The sequence below is a fragment of the Rattus rattus genome, chromosome 6, assembly GCF_011064425.1.
Source record: "Rattus rattus isolate New Zealand chromosome 6, Rrattus_CSIRO_v1, whole genome shotgun sequence".
In the NCBI taxonomy this organism is placed as follows: Eukaryota; Metazoa; Chordata; class Mammalia; order Rodentia; family Muridae; genus Rattus; species Rattus rattus.
This window is the reverse complement of record NC_046159.1, coordinates 4,503,768-4,517,705: the sequence shown is the minus strand read 5'-3', so window position 1 is coordinate 4,517,705 and position 13,938 is coordinate 4,503,768.

Genomic DNA, 13,938 nt, shown 5'->3' with positions numbered 1-13,938 from the left:
TATAATAGCAAATACTTTTTGAACGCTCACTAATATGCCAGATATCATATGTACATACATATATATATATTACATATATGAGCTATTTTTCTAAATAATTCTTCAACAGAGGAAGGATCTGTGACTCATATTCAACCTAGATTCGTGTGGCCTCAGCCACCATGCCCTTAAGTACACTGTATTGTGGTCACTTTCATATTGGGATCTCACGGTGGTGGTGGGGGTGGCAGTGAACGCTTACCCATACAAAGTAAATAAATATAGTTTAAAGGTTTGGGGAAATGGTGTGGAGAGTGCTGGAGAGATGGATCACTAATTGAGAGTGTTTATTGTTCTTCCAAAGAACCCAGGCTCGGTTTCCAGCATCTGTGTAGGAAACACCTGTAACTCCATCTGAAGGAGTTCTGATACTCCCTCATGGCCTCCAAGGGCACTGGCACACACACACACACACACACACACACACACACACACACACACACACACACACACACACACACACACACACACACACACACACCTCTCACACACATACACACACAAGTAAAAATAAAACATTTTACAACCAGCACACATGGCACTCAAGTTTTAGTGGCAGAACGATCACTGTAATCTTGTTGAAGTATAAATTACATAACCGTCTGTCTTACTAAAGGCCTTGCACCGGCATCATGCCGGTCACCGCCCCTGTCAGAAGGTCAGGTATCTTCATGCTGACCTTGACAACTGCTGCAATCGGGGGAAACAGGTGTCAAAAATAAACTAAAAAGATAATTAAACAAGAAGAGGCAAGCTTTTATGATTTCCTGTGGCAGTTGCCACCCTTGCTTGGCTGGGCCCCCCTGGGGAGGGAGGCAAAGGGAGTCCAGAAGGCACATCAGACCCAGGGCTTCTGCAGAAGGTAGGGTGAACCACCAACCCTCAACCAGTTCTCCTCACTCTTCCTGCTGTTCAGCCAGTTCGTCTCCATGAGGCTGCAGACAGTTTTTAAATTTGGGGTGTGGGGAGTACTGAGTAGCAGCAGTAGAAACTGCCGGAGTCAGCCTTTCTGTTCTTAGGGGGCAGGGACGTTGGGTAGAGAAACAGTCCTTCTGTTCTTTGGTGTTGGAATATCTGTGACTCTTTTTAGGGAATATGTATGAATGAATTCCATTCTCGAGCTGGGCTGTAATTCAGCGTCTAGATTTCCAGAGATTGCACACAGCCACTGAGCATGGAAGCAGCTTTTATCTGGGCAGGGTCAGGCTGGAGCTCAAGATAAGCCTTGGAACAGCGTCCTGCAGCCCTGCTGAGAACGACCTGGGAGAACGCCTGTGGGATACGCCTCCCATCCAGTCAGTTCCTAGAAGCCGTGCTCCGAGGCCAGGGATGGTATCTCACAGGCTGGAAGTCCAGCTCCAGAGTCTCACCTGCTCCAGAACACGGCCCAGACTCCAGATACTTCTCCTGAGGCTTCTAGGTTTCTCCTTGGACATTGGTGCATCAGCTTGAAATGCCCAGGGAGAGTTGCCTCTGACACTGACGCTCTGGGGCTGGCATCGAACTCCAGGACCCAGTCTATAAGGGCCTAGGAAGAAGTTTCAATCCTCAAACTAATCAATTCTCTCTACAACGTGATCTGAGGAATAAGCTTTATTACTCAGGGCCCCCTCTCCCCCGCTGCAGTCCTTCTGTTAAACTGAAGGGTTCCTTCCACACCACAAGCCCCACATGGGGTCAGAGGGCTTCATGGGGACTGCATTTACTGTACCCAGTTCCTCTTGGCTCACAAACACTCCCTGTGGAGAGAGCTAGACACTAACAGTGGGGAAGGCGAGGTCCCCATTAGGGAAACCCCAGCTCCAGAAAACAGGCCCAGGAAAATTCCAGAGGAACACTAAGAATGGGAGTTTTTGGCAGAGGTATGTTTGGGCACGAGGACGGGGGGGGGGGGGTTCCTTATTCCCCATCAATCCCAACTATTCAGTCTGTATCTGCCAACCGACTCTGGCTTTCGGAAACAAACGCAGAATCACGGGTTGTACACATTCCCGACTGCTTGGAGCTTGGTGACTCTTGCTCTCTGCTCTCTTCCTTCAGCTTTCCCAGCCATGAACAAGTTTCTCTTCCCGGCCCTAGTCAGTGCGTGCTTTTCCCCTCATTTTCTGCATCTTTGTGTCTAGAGTCACAGTGCGGGGCTGCCAGCTCGGGTGAAACAGCAGAGATAAACCTCACTCAGCACGCTGGCAGCCAATTCAAGGCCAACGAATCAACAACATTTTGAGCTGGGTGTGGTGTTACCGGCCTGAGACACCAGCATTTGGGAGGCAGGAACAGGGAGATCAGAGATCCAAGGTCATTCTGGGCTACAAAATGAGTTCCAGGCCAACCCTGGATACATTTATACTAAATATGTCTTTAAACGGGAGTGCACATAAGACAAGTTTACAGATGGGTCAGGGGATGTCAGTGTGAGCAGAGGCTCACAGAGGCCCCGACCCTGCCAGCTCCCTGGGACCAGCTTCCATTCAGCCTTAGCTCTCATGCTGTTCATCGGCATGGTGTGAACAGTCGTGAGAATGGCCGACAATCTGAGCATCTGAAGGATGACCTGAAATGGCAAAGAATCCGTTTGGCACAGTAATAAACCGGAAGGCAGGTGTGTTTGTGCCTCTGATATCCACAGGAGAGAAGGTGACTGAGGGCTGGCTTAGCAATTTGGCCTCTACTAAAATCAGGAACCCCTTTAGATACAGCAATGTCTCAGGAAAATTCTGAAACTTCTCTTTGGCTTCCCTCAAGGAGATGTTGTTTCTGGGGGCTGGGGGTGGAGTAGGGTAATGCTATTTGAAGACAAACTGTTGTGCATTGAACATACAGAGCCGGGGGACCAGCACACCTACAGGCTGATCTTACCTTGGTCCCCTCGATTTCCTCATTCTTAGGTGAGGAAATTCACTCGAAATTTAGCTTCTCTATAACCATACGTTTCTCACAGATGTTTTTTATTCCACGTATGTAGAGGGGGACAGGCTCCTAAATATTGTGCACATGAAGGGCAGCTTTGAGGTGTGGAGGAGTGCTCCACGTGGGTCCTGGGAAATCAGGCTCAGGCTGTAAGCCTTTGCAGCAGGTGCCATCCTTTATCCATGGAGCCATCTCCCCAGCCTGGTGGACATTATCTCTAAGAGCACCTAGCTAATTAGGGGATCCTCTGCTTGGGACTTGGCTGTGGCCTGGAAGAGCTTTCTCGGTGAGAACTTTGGCTCGAGATAATTTACTACCTTTGAAGAATAGATTCCCAAGAGAACTCGGGGTGGCAGGTGAGTGCTCATTACACACAGGGTCATGCTCGACCGTAAAGTAATGCCTTGACCAGTTTGTAAAACCTCCGTGGAACAAACTCCTGTGCGGGATGGCCGTTAGGCATCAGAGTGCCAGCCCGGGATGGAGAGGCACGGAGGGAGGAGTGTTGAAAAAAAACATGCAGCGCTTGCCTCAAACCCAAGGGCAGGACAAGGAGGCTGGAATCAGAGGCAGACACCAGTTATGACCCTCAGCACAGGACATACAGGCTGCCTTCCAGAGCAATGACCTCCACGGACCGGTGAGACCTGGCTTAACACCATGTTCCTGCTCAGGGCTTCCGGGAGGTGACCATCGAATCCGATAAGAGCAGCTCGGAAGGCTATTCTGGTTGGAGTCAGGATCATGACCTGAAACTGGCCAACAAGCTGAAAGATGAGAGAGAGAGAGAGAGAGAGAGAGAGAGAGAGAGAGAGAGAGAGAGAGAGAGAGAGAGAGAGAGAGCTCTCTGCAGCAGTGGCATGGCTACCAAGTTTGAGGTTTCGTTTTTAAATGAGTCTCACTGAATATGCCAGATTGACCTTTAATTTGAGATCACCTTTCTTTGGCTTTCCAAGGCATACACCATTATGCCCAGCTTTGGCTACAGACTTTAGACACAGGTAGCCAGGAACTAAAGCCCAAGAAATTGGTTTTTCATGGAAAACCTCCTTCTCTTGGTTCTCCGGGGGGAAACACTTCTCCAGGCCAGAGAAGCCAAGCAACAGTGAGCGAAGCCATGAGTATCAGGTGTTTGTGTTGCCAAAGGACCACTCAATTGATCTATATTACATCATTTATTAGAGACAGGCTCTCATGTAGCCCAGGTTGGCCTCAAACTCACTATGTAGCCAAGGATGACTTTGAACCCCTGATCCCTCTGCTTCTTCTTCCCCAGTGTTTGGAGTGTAAGAGCTCTCCAACATACACAGCTCCTACATTTTATGTATTAATTATTTTTTAAGACAGGGTCTCACTATGTGGCCTTATACTCACAGCAATCCTTCTGCCTCAATCTCCTCAGACACAAACTGTAAATCCATCCAAGGCACAAATGTTTTTTAAAAGTTTCTCTGAGCAGGAAGTTTGCAGAAGAGAGGTGTGTGTGTGTGTGTGTGTGTGTGTGTGTGTGTGTGTGTGTGTCTGTGTCTGTGTCTGTGTGTGTCTGTGTGTGTGTCTGTGTGTGATAAAGAGGCAGACAGACAGATACAGACTGACTGACTGACTGACTGACTGACAGATAGGCAGGAACAGAAGAGGAGAGGAGAAAGGCCTTCTCAATTCTGTGCTACTGTGTTGACCAGCACCCTCCTCCAGCACTCACTGTCATGAGCACAGTGGATTATAAAACTTCCTGTTGCCTGGGAAGTTCTCTGTAATCGAGAGCTGTCTGACCTGTCACTTGCTTTCCTTCCCGGAAGCCCAGAGCCCAGAAAGTCTGCTTATCCAAATGCTTATGCAGAGACCCAGGCAAAGCCATCTGCTTTGATTGAAATTACAAGAAATACCTTTATGACTGACCATAAGGCTCCATCCAGCGGCTGCCTCTGTCCCTGATGGTGGCATGCAGGGTGCCCATCATGATAACAGCCCTTGGGTAACATGGCACTTAAGGAAGGTGCGACTTCACATGAACTGGCACAGTTGGCTGACCCATACAGAACTGGCAGGGTGGCTGGGACCTGACATAACCTTAGGACCTCAAGCTGAAGGGTCAAAGGACTGGAATGCCTTTCTCTATGCGACTTTACCCTGAGACTGATACAAAAACTAGATTCCTCTGTTCTAAATTCACCCGTCAGCCTGGAACCGTGGAGTCGGTGCTATGCTTGTCTAGCAAACATGAAGCCTTGGGTTCCAAGCCATCCCCTCATAAGCTGGGCATGAAGTGCACACCTATAATCCAAGCACTTGGGAGGTGGAGGAAAGGAGACAGGAGATCAGAAGCTTATGGTCATCTTTGGCTACGTAGCCAGTTCAAGGCCAGCCCAGACTACATAAAAACAAAGTCTCTCCACTTGGAAGCCCCAAGGGGAACAAGGGGGAAGGCCCCTTAGAGTTACTGCATGCCTGCTGGTGCGTGTTGTTCTGAGTCCCTACTGTTAGGTCAATAGCCCTGACATGATGAGTTTGAGCGCCCTGCAAACCTCATGCTGGGGTTGGAGAGACTCACTTTCCCCGAAGGGCTCACGAGTGGGAGCACTCCAGCAGCTCAGGTGGACGATGCAGGCAGCGGAGGGTGGGTGTACCCTGTGTACCCCGAGTCAGTGCGTTGTTCCATACGTGGTGATGAGAGTTGGGTCAGGCATGGCTGAGGTTGGCTCTCTTGCTTGTGGGGTCCAGCCATGGTTTTGACAGTAATGAGGAGGAGCCAGAAGCACTTTGTTCTGTGTCGGCTCATGTGCTTTCCAGAGAGGGGGTGGGGGAACCATGACACCCACTGTGGTACTCACAACACAGAAGAGGTCAGGGGTGGTAGGAACCTCTAAGAACTAGGGCAATAAGACCTGTGCTGTAGCTGCTCCTCTCTGTGCCTGCTTCAGGGACACCTGCCTAGGAACAGGGCCTCAGGTGATTTTTACAACATGCCTGGGAATGCAGAGAGACTGGGACTTTTCTCACCCCAGCTCTTAGCTAAATGTCCATAGGGAGAGAGAGACAGAATGAGAGCAGGACATTCCCATAGTTGTGGCTTCTCAGGGCTATGACAGCAGCCACACTTGCTTCCCTCAGCTGCTTCAGGTGAAGTGTCACAGACTTCAGGTGAAGTCACACAGTGTCCAGGTGTCTCAGTGTCCAGGTGTCTCATGTCCAGGTGTCTCAGTGTCCAGGTGTCTCAGTGTCCAGGTGTCTCATGCCCAGGTGTCTCAGTGTCCAGGTTCTCAATGTTCAAATAAAATGACACAGAATTCAAATGAGGTCACACAGTGTTCATGTGTCATAGTGTCCAAATGTCACTGTCACTGTGTTCAGGTAAAATGGCACAGAGTTCAAGTGCAGTCACACAGTATCCAGGTGTCTCAGTGTCCAGGTGTCTCAGTGTCCAGGTGTTTCATGTCCAGGTGTCTCAGTGTCCAGGTGTCTTAGTGTCCAGGTGTCTCAGTGTCCAGGTGTTTCATGTCCAGGTGTCTCAGTGTCCAAGTGTCTCAGTGTCCAGGTGTCTTAGTGTTCAAGTAAAATGACATAGAGTTCAAGTGAAGTCACACAGTGTTCATGTGTCACAGTATCCAGATGTCACTGTGTTCAGGTAAAATGACACAGAGTTCAAGTGAAGTTATACAGTGTCCAGGTGTCTCAGTGTCCAGGTGTCACAGAGTTCAGGTGTTTCAGGGTCCAGGTATCAGTTTTCAGGAGAAGTGACACAGTGGCAACAGCTGGTTGTATTTATCAGTGAATTGACTTTTCTGAGACAATGCCTTGCTGTGTAGCCCTGGCTGACTTGGAGCTCACTGTGTAGACTGGGTTACAGTTGGTCATGATGAGGAAGTCAAGGCAAGAACTTCCGCCGCAGCACACCTACAGTCAAGAGCAGAAGGAGATGAATGCATGCGTGTTTGCTGGCACTTATGCTGGATTTCTCCACGCAGTACAGCTCCTGACTTCCTGCCTAGGGAATGGTGCTACCCACCACCAAGATGGGCTCTCTCCTTCTATTAACAAAAAATCCCCCAGAGGCACACCCACAGACCAACCCTCTGAGACAGTTTCTCGGTGGGCCTTTCTTCCCAGACAATGGTAGGCGACGTCAAGTTGACAATTAAAGATGACCATGGTGTGTGTGTGTGTGTGTGTGTGTGTGTGTGTGTGTGTGTGTGTGTGTGTGTGTGTGTGTGTGTTTTCAGGTATGAGAAGGTTCCTTCCTCCTCCACCCACCATGACTTATTTTCTTACCCATTTCTTTCTTCCCAAGAAGAGAGTCTCAGCCTCAGACACCAGCCCTTGATCCTAGGGAGGCAGTGACAAGGGTTAAGAGCAACCAGAGTGGCAGAGGTCTTAATGGCAGTAAGGAGGGTGATGGGGGTGGCTTCCCCTTCCCCCATCCACCTTGTTCCAGAAAAGAACATAAAATCTTCACAATAGAGACTCTCAGTCTGGGGATGGGTGAGACTTTTACACCCTCCCCTCAGGGGCCTGGGCAGTGAATAGAGAGGTATTTTGGGTTTGGTTTGGTTTGGTTGTTGTTTGTTTTGTTGTTGGTTTTGGTTTGGTCACTACACTGAACTGCTAGATAGTATCTATCAGCCAACATCTCTAGGTGTGCAAGTCAGGTTCCCACACCACGCAGCAGGACTGTCAGAAATGCTCACAATACTGACCCAGAAATCCTAGACTGTCATGGCGACGTCAACACTGTGAAGTGTCCCCAAATGAAAACCTTACTGGGAGTTTATAAGCACGTCAGTGTGGTTCACGCTGCGCGTGGATATAAACAGGAGGGCAGCTGGACTTTGGGAGCAGGTGCAAGAATGGTGGCTGTGACTGGTGTAAGCCACCCACTAATGGCCCGATGCCAGGTGCTACCTCTCTGTGGCAGGCATCCTCCTCAGATGCCTCCTCTGTCCCAGAATGTAGGAGATGCCCAAAGCAAAGAAGTCCTCTTGTCTGACTGGAAGCAGGTCCCACCTCTCAGAAACCCCTGTGTGTTTCTAAGTTTGGACCGTTCATAGCTGGGATGGCTGTACTGTTTTCCATTCGGCTACTGTAGTCATTAGACAGCTCGTAGTTAAACTGCTCACCCTGGTGTGCATTCAGTGTTATTTATAGGCTAAACATTCTAATTTTAGGGGTAAAAGAGAACGCATTTTTTAATGTTCCTTTTCCCAAAATGCCAGCCAGTTTTCTTTTCCTTAGCCTAAAATTACAAAGGCAGCGTGTGTCCTTCGGCAAAAGGGTCTCCCATCCCTTGCTCTGTGGGTTCTAGCTGCAAAGCCGTCTCTATATTCTCATCCCCGAACTGTGGGGGATTTTATTGTTTTTAAAATTATCTAGTTATTTACTGAAGCCTGGTCTGCTGTGGAGCCCAGGCTGACCTTGAACTCACAAGCCTCCTGTCTTTGTCTAGGCATGAGAGGATGGCAGGAATGCCCTCCCGTATCCCACTAGAGAAATCCACCACTACCACGTCATGCAGGAGGCAGGTCCTGGAAGGAGGAGCCTTGGCGAGTTTGATAAGCTATACTAATTTGTCCCCAGGTGTCCCTTTGGGAGGACCACTGGACCCTGTTTCTGCTTGCCAGCCTATAGAAGAGTCCTGATGTGTGCATTTCTAAAGTGATCCCATCAGACACAGATAGCACAGTCCTGAGACCACAGACAGGACCACTGTGGATATTACATCCTTCCCTCCTGACAGGGTCACACAGTAGCCCAGGTTGGCTTCAAACTCACAATCCTCCTGCCTTGGTTTCTGAGGTATAAACACACCCACCCATTCCTTTTTTGACGACTTCTGTTTCACTGTTAAATAGGTTTGCGACGGCTCTCGTGCTTCAGCAGCACACAGCACACGCTGTAAGGAACAGCCAGCCAGGCGTGATGCCAACACCCGGAGATAAAGGCAGGAAGATAGGTGTTCAAGGTCAGCCTCGGTAACAGACTGGCTTAAAGGCCATCCCAGGCTCCGTGAGAAAAAAAAAATCAGGCAAAAAAGGCCACAGTAACTTTTAAATAGGTATTTATGTGAACTTAGGTTAAAGACCCTAGTCTTGAAGGTAGGTATGTGCCTGTCTGGCCTGGTCACGGTGCCTACTGATGTCATTTTTAATAACATCTTCTCTGAGCTCTTGAAAAGAACCAACCTGGTTGGGGATTTAGCTCAGTGGTAGAGCACTTGCCTAGCAAGCGCAAGGCCCTGGGTTCGGTCCCCAGCTCCAAAAAAAAAAGAAAAAAAAAATCGTGACAAATGAAATGCTCACTTTAAAGAAATGCACAGGAAAAGAACCAACCTAAGAGATGCTCCCTGAAACTGTGAGAACACAGACATCAAGGGCTAAACAGATCATCAGGCCGTGGTGGCACATGCCTGTGTTCCCGCAGCTCAAAAAACTTTTTCAATAAAAAGAGGGGCTGCTGAGACAGCTCCGTGGTTAAGAACACCGGCTGCTCTTGCAGATGACTCAGGTTTGGTCCCAGCATCCACATGGCTGCTCACGACCATCTATAACTCTAGTTCTAGGTGACCTAATGCCCTCTTGTGGCTTCCGTGGGCACCATGCATGTAGCACACAAACGCAAAAATAGACGTAAAAATAGAGTGAGTTCACAACGTGATCAGAGAGCCTGAACATGTGTTTCTCCAAAGAATGTATGCAAACAGCAGCAGCCATATGAAACACTCTCAGATTTGCACAGATCTAAACCACAATGAATCAAAGGCCCATGAGGGTGAACCGTGCTGGAAGTTGGAAAGGAAGCCGAACTCTAGAGTTGGCAAGACTGCGGATGACTTCTGTCTTAGGTAAGAGACACCATGACCAAGGCAACTCTTATAAGTGACAACATTTAATTGGGGCTGGCTTACAGGTTCAGAGGTTCAGTCCATTATCATCATGGCAGGAAGCATGGCAGCGTCCAGGCAGGCATGGCGCTGGAGGAGCTGAGAGTTCTACGTCTTGTTCCGAAGGCAAACAGATGCTCTCCCAGGTAGCTAGAGGGAGCATCCCTTCCATACTGGACAGAGCTTCAAAGCCCACCTCCATGGCGATGCACTTCCTCCAACAAGGCTACACTTCCTGATAGTGCCGCTTCCCATGGGCCAAGCATATTCAAACTACCACAACTGGCAATATTATATGCTCTTGGTCAGAATAGGAAACAGTGAAACTCTATGGAAAGTAGTGTGTGTTTGTCTGGAAAATGTTTATAATGTCACCTCTATCTTATTCTCTATATAGATAGATACGAGGTTAGATTAGATAGGTAGGTAGGTAGGTAGGTAGGTAGATAGATAGAGAGAGAGAGAGAGAGAGATAATATAGGTATAGATAGATAGATAGATAGATAGATAGATAGATAGATAGATAGATAATATAGGTGGTGGTGGGTGATGATAGATAGATAGACAGACAGACAGACAGACAGACAGACAGATAATATGGGTAGGTGGGTAGATAGATGGATGGATGGATGATGGATAGATGGATGATGGATGGATAATAATATGGTGGGTGAATGGTGAATGGGTGAATGATAGATGGATGATAGATGGATAGATAGATAGATAGATAGATAGATGGATGACAGACAGACAGACAGACAGACAGACAGACAGACAGATGGATAATATGGGTAGGTATGTAGGTAGATGATGTAGACAGATGATTAGATGATAGGTTGAGATAGACGATAGACAGATAGATTGATTGATTGATAGATAATAGGTATGTAGGTAGATGATAGATATAGACAGATGAATAGATAGATGATAGATCTAGATAGATGATAGATTATAGATGATAGAAAGAAAGATAGACAGACAGACAGATAGGGATAGAGGTAGGCGGGTAGATAGGTGGCAGTATACAACACTGAAAGCAGGATCTTGAAAAGATATCTGTGCACCCACGGTCATCACGTCTCTCTCTGACTCCTCCATCTCCATTCATGTCCAATGGCGACTCCCCGGGTTCCCAATGGTGACGCCCTCTGTTCCATTTTTAGACCCGCTTTTTCTCTCTCAGGGACAGAAGTCCCACCTTTTCCTCTCCTTCCCAGATATAAGTTGATCAGCTCTTTATTGACCAATCAGAAGATGACGGCGAACCATCCAAGCCTTAGAAAACACTGCACCAGGAGATGATGGGGGCAAAGCCAAAGCTCCGACTGCAACCAGATCTCTGCATACAGAAATCAACGTTCGAGTGCACGGTGCACCAAGACATCCTCCGACAATTCAGAACACGCAGACGAGGAGCCCTGGAGAGCACAGAATAGTCTGACTATTGCTCGCTACTGAAGTGTGCCTGTCCTGGGTAGGACGACACATTTTTATGTCTTTTACAATTAGAAAACATATTTTAAAATGCTGTGAGTGGTCAGGTACAGCAGCACTGGATCCCAGCACCAACCAGGAGGACTGTGAGCTACGCAATGAGAGCTCATCTCACGGAATTAAACAAAACAACTATGTATTCATTTAAGGGGGTAGGGAAAGAGTAGAAGGGCTGTGGGTTAGCAAATCAGTTTATCATAGCTCTTAAGAGTACCCTTCTGGCAGCTGGAGGGATGGCTTAGTGCGTGCCGCTCTTGCAGAGGACCCAAGTTCCGTTCCCAGCACAAATGTGGGTGGCTCACGACTGCCTATAACTCCAATTCCATCTGACATTTTCTTTTGACTTCCTTTGGAACCTACACACACACACACACACACACACACACACACACACACACACACACACGCACACACACACACACACACACACACGCACACACACGCACACACACGTGCACATGTTCATGCACACACACATACACATAATTTAAAAATTAAAAAATAGACTTAAAAAAAGAGCAGCAGTCTGAACTGCTTGTGTCTGGTCCCAGTCCAGCATCTGATCAGGCAACCCTGCCAAGCTATTTAGCTCCGAGCTCTTTTCTTCTTGTGTCAAATAGGATGATAGCATCACATCTCTTCAGTGTGCTTAGGATATGAGCTTGAATTTAGAAGAATCAAATGACCGTTAGATCCAGGTCTTGCTCCCCAGAATATCAGCAACTCAAGAGAATATAACTGCAGCCCTGGGCCGGCTACCTCAAGCACAGCCGTGCTGGAAGTGGACCTGTACAAATCCTACATGGTCTGGGCAGTGTGGTGGCTGTCCTTGGTTGTCAACTTAACTACATCAGGAATTAACTAAAATCAAAAGCGGAGGGCACACCTCTGCCTAATTTAAAGTAAGAAGATCTACTTCTAATCTGAATTTTTGAGGTAAGGGGACACACCTTTAATCCTGGCCAAACTTTCTTCAGGAAGCCTATGTGAGGACATGGGAGGAAGCAGCTTTTGATGTCTGCCTGCTTGCTCTCGATTTGCTAGCAAGACCATTTCGTCACTGGCATTAGAGCCTACTTCTTCCGAATTCCAGCATCTACTGAAGACCGGATGAGACAGTCAGCCTTGTGGACTGAGCAACTACTGGATTCTTTTTTTTTTTAACATTTATTTATTTATTATGTATACATCATACAGCTTTCTGCCTGCATGTATGCACCTGCAGGCCAGAAGAGCGCACCAGACCTGATTATAGATGGTTGTGAGCCACCATGTGGTTGCTGGGAATTGAACTCAGGACCTCTGGAAGAGCAGTCAGTGCTCTTAACCTCTGAGCCATCTCTCCAGCCCAACTACTGGATTCTTAGACTTTCTGTTTACAGCCAGTCTGTAAGTCATTCTAATAAATCCCCCACCTCTCTTTCTCTTTCTCTTTTTTTTTTTTTTTTTGGTTCTTTTTTTTCAGAGCTGGGGACCGAACCCAGGGCCTTGCGCTTCCTAGGCAAGCGCTCTACCACTGAGCTAAATCCCCAACCCCTCTCTTTCTCTTTCTCTCTATATATATTTACACATATCATAATATATTATATTACACTATATGTTATATATAATGTTATAATATATTAAGTGATATGTAGTAATTATATGATAAAATTATACATTTCATATACATTATATATGATATATGTTATTTACTCTAAAAAGTTCTGTTACTCCAGAGAAACTCTGACTAATACAGACAGGGTGCTAAATACATTGAAACCACTCCTAGGAGCAACCCAGTGTAGTTAACTGAAGTGTCATATTATGTAACTTAAGAAGAAAATGAAGCTTACAAAGCCACCACTTCTTGTTTTTATATTTCATAAAGAAGACAGACCTACAGACAAATTATAAATTTTAAAAAAGTTCCAGAAAGAAGAGATAAGAAATCACAATATCATGGCTCAGTGGGAAACCCAGCATCAAATTCTCCTCTAAATGGTCAGGCACTGACCAGTACATGAATGTGGACAGATGCTGTGCACTGCTTGCCCAGAGATTTGGACACCGACCCTTTCCTCAGTCTTGTTCCTACATTAGAAACTAGTTCACAGGGGTTGGAGAGATAGCTCAGTGGTTAAGAGCACTGACTGCTCTTCCAAAGGTCCTGAGTTCAAATCCTAGCAACCACATGGTGGTTCACAACTATCTGTAATGAGATCTGATACCCTCTTCTGGTATGTCTGAAGACAGTTTACCATGTACTTATATATAATAATAAATTAAAAAAATGAAACTAGTTCACAGCATCAAGCGGAGAAAGTCTATTAAATTAAAAAAAAACCCACATACTAGCAATTCATATAAATATAATTTAATTTTACCTCTTCATTATTTGCCAGAGACACTTAAAAATAGCAATATATACAAACAAGAGAGTCAGAAAGAGCAGGAAATGAAAACAAATCCTCACTCAAGAAGTTTGGGCAATGACAGCTTCTCAGAGGTCAGAGGGCACCAGCCTGCTAGGCTCTCTGAGGTTTGCACTTACTGACATATGTGGGAAGTTCTCTGTACAGCGTGAGAAGAATCTTCAGGCTCCTTCGGCAAACATCTCTCACTCGACAGTCAAAGGGTCACTG